Here is a 3,473-nt window from a genome sequence, read left to right on the forward strand (position 1 = left end):
CCTCCCAGAGCACTGAGATTCCAGGCATACACCAACATGCTTAGCTCAGGCACAAATTTTATTCAATATTTTTGATCCACACAGAGTTGATTGTACCCACAGATGCAATATCCATGGATACAGAGGGTCAGCCACATTTTGTTTACATGTTCAAATCGGGTATATAGCATCTGACAAATTCTGTCAATCAGAGTCCTCTGCTTCATTACTTTTAAAGGCAAATTAAGGGCATACCCTATACTACCTCAATTCTACACACCATACTTCCAGATGATGATTTTAAAATCCAGATACTACCTAAATTTTCCACTCACATGTCTCGAAAGAAGACAGCCAAAGATTACTCAGAATAATACTCCCATGTCTCCAATTATTCGACTTTTCAAATAATTCAGCTTGATTTCTATGTATATTTTTGTCTTACAATTGAATTATCTCAGTTTCTAGAAGTTTATGGTTTGATAGAGTGACCAGAATCTCACATTCAATTAAGAAACATGAGATGAAGTTGCTTTTAACATGTCAATCCCTCTGAATGTATATTACTCATTATAATAACTGATGCCTCAAAGCAAATAAAGTATTTTATGGTGTGGCTTAGTGGTTTTATTTATGCCTCCTCGTGAGGTCAAGAGAACACAAGTCTGAAGAAGAATTAGCTTTGGTTTCTGATTTAAAAATGGATTGCTTAAAGCTATAGCAAGTGAAAAGAAAACAGCTTCTGTTAATTTACATAAGCAATATTTTTTGTGGACCCTTTCAATAATGAAAACTGTGAGGATAGTGGCAAAGGATAAAAGAAAGAATAAATAAAACCCCAAATATACAATAGATTATAGGAAAGGGAAAGAAATTGTGCAAAGGAAGGAACAACTGGGATGAATGAAAGAAGAAAAAGAAAGTACTAAGGCTTTTTATATCTATATCTATATCCATATCTATATATATATATATAGATATGGATACATGACATAACTCTACTGCTGGTGTCTGATGGTTTATTGAAGGGAATAGTTAATGATTAAAAGTTTTTTTATATATTTTGACCAAGTTTGCATGCTTACATCTGGTAATCTGAGCAACTTATGTGAAGACAACAATTTGCCGTATAACAACCATTGGTGAATTCGTACCATCCTGTCTGGTGAAACTATGTATTGTCTCTAATGTTCTTTTAAATTATTATTTTCTTATTCCCTTTAATGGTTTGATCAATCTTCTATTCTTACATCTGGAAATCTGAGTACCTTCATTGGAGAGAGCAATGTGTAATATAACAAACACTGTTATTCCCTATCATTTGGTTTGAAACCCCATATGATTTAATATCCTTGCTTTGTTTTGTTTGTATTTTGCTCTTGTTCTTTTTTCTGTACTATTTTCTTTAAAATAAGATAAAATTTAAAAAGAAATTAAATACAAGAGCTTCCCAAAGAGATAGATACAGTCTACAAATATTTTCATTCATATTCCTCTGGATTTTTATGCTGTGAACTCAGGGAATAAAACAAAACTAAAAAAGTCAGTGCTTGAAAGTTTACTGCAGAGGTGAGTGAAATGTTTTTATGCTATAGCATTGATATTAGAACTGTTCACTAGGTAGAAATTTAATATGTAACTTTTTATTTTTAAAAAATCATAAGGAATCTATCTTCAAAACTACTTTTTAAACTAACAAGTAAATTTCTCATAGACTCCAATTTGATTCAATGATAAAACTTTGATTTCTGTGAGCCATTCATTTCTAACCTTTTTTTTCTTCAAATCTCCTGGTTTCCTAATGAACTATAAAATAATATGAAGACATAGTAAAGGAGAAACAGTAGAAGGAGCTTTACATGTTGTACATAGAGTACAATTCCTTATATATGTAATAAAGAGTTTTAAGTGTCTCATAAATGAAACTTTTCTGTTAATAATCTTGATAAAATGCACATAGAATATTATTGAGAATGAGCAGGTCAAATTTTAAAATAATTATTCTTTCCAGGTGTATGAATTAAATAATCAAGTTTTCACAAAATAAACAGGCAAAGTGTAAATATCTAAATATTCAGTTTTTAAAATATCAAGTGTCTGCCAGGCATGGTAGTGCATGCCTGTAATTCCCTCACTCAAGAGGCTGAGGCAGGAGGATTTTTGTGAGTTCAAGACCAGCCTGGGCTACAAAGTGAGCCCAAGTCCAGCCTGAACTGCATAGCGAGACCCTGTCTCAAAAATACAAAAAAAAAATTAAAATATCAAGTATCCACATATATAAACACAGCTGTGCATTTGTGGTTTTGGTTTCTTTTACAGTTTGCATCATAAATATCACCCAAAGACCTGTGTGCTAAAGACTTGGTCTGAAGCCACTGATGTAATGCAGAGATGGTGGAAATTTAGGAGTTCAAGTCTAATAGAAAGAAATTAGGTTATCAAGGGTATAGCCTTGAAGTGGATTGGGGGATACTGGACTCCTCTTCTCTCTTCTTTGACTTCCTGGCCGCCATGAGATGAATAGAGCTCCTGGGTCATGCATTCCTGTCCTCACATCCTATGCTTCCACAGAGTCAAAGCAACAGGGCCAAGTGACCACTGACTGAGACTTGTGGAACCATGAGTCAAAATGCACATTTCTTTATTGTAAATTGATTATGACAGGTAATTTGTCTCAGTGACAAAAATCTGACTACCACAGCTTCTATCTAGTTTTCTGTAATGATTCAATCTAGTTTTTTCTTAGCTATGTGCTCAAAATTTTAGCAAATAATTTTAATAATGATATCAGCTCCTTCCAATACAATTTTTAGTGCAAGATCTCTGGGAAATATATCTACTCTGCTATAGTTTAGTATACGTGCAAAAGAAGGGGATTTGGGAAAGATATTTCAGGATTCACCATTTCTTCATTTCAATCAGAGCACAGAGAAATTCAATCTGGACAAAAATTTACTCTTCAAAATAAAGTATTAAGACAATCTCACTTTATATGTCCTGATATAGTTAATGAGGAAATTTAACTAAACATAACATGTGAAAGGGTGAAGATCACTCCCTTTCTCTCACACCCGCCGGGCATTGAGTTTGGACAGAGGAACTGAGCATACATTCCTCGGCTTCTTCCTTTCTTCTTAATCTAAGAAGTCTGAAGCTTTGAAAAAGCAGGCATTTTCCTCTGCATTATTTTCCTGTTTCATTTTTTTTCTTTTTGAGGGGAGATGTGTGGGTGAAGGGGATTCAGTCCAGGATATTTACACTGAAATATGTCACTAGACCTTTTTCATTTTTCATTTTGAGACAAGATCTTGATACGTCACTAAGTTCCTCACACTGGGTTCAAACTTGCAAACCTTCTGCTGCAGTGGCATAAATGACATCCCATAAGGTCCCACTTCTCTGAAATGTCACACCTCCCACTCTGGGGGCCAAGTCTTTATTTGTTTCTTTTTTTTTTTTTTTTTTTTTTTTTGGTTTTTCTCTGGTACCAGGAA

Source organism: Chinchilla lanigera, unplaced genomic scaffold, assembly GCF_000276665.1.
Source record: "Chinchilla lanigera isolate Chin_1 unplaced genomic scaffold, ChiLan1.0 scaffold00006, whole genome shotgun sequence".
Lineage (NCBI taxonomy): Eukaryota > Metazoa > Chordata > Mammalia > Rodentia > Chinchillidae > Chinchilla > Chinchilla lanigera.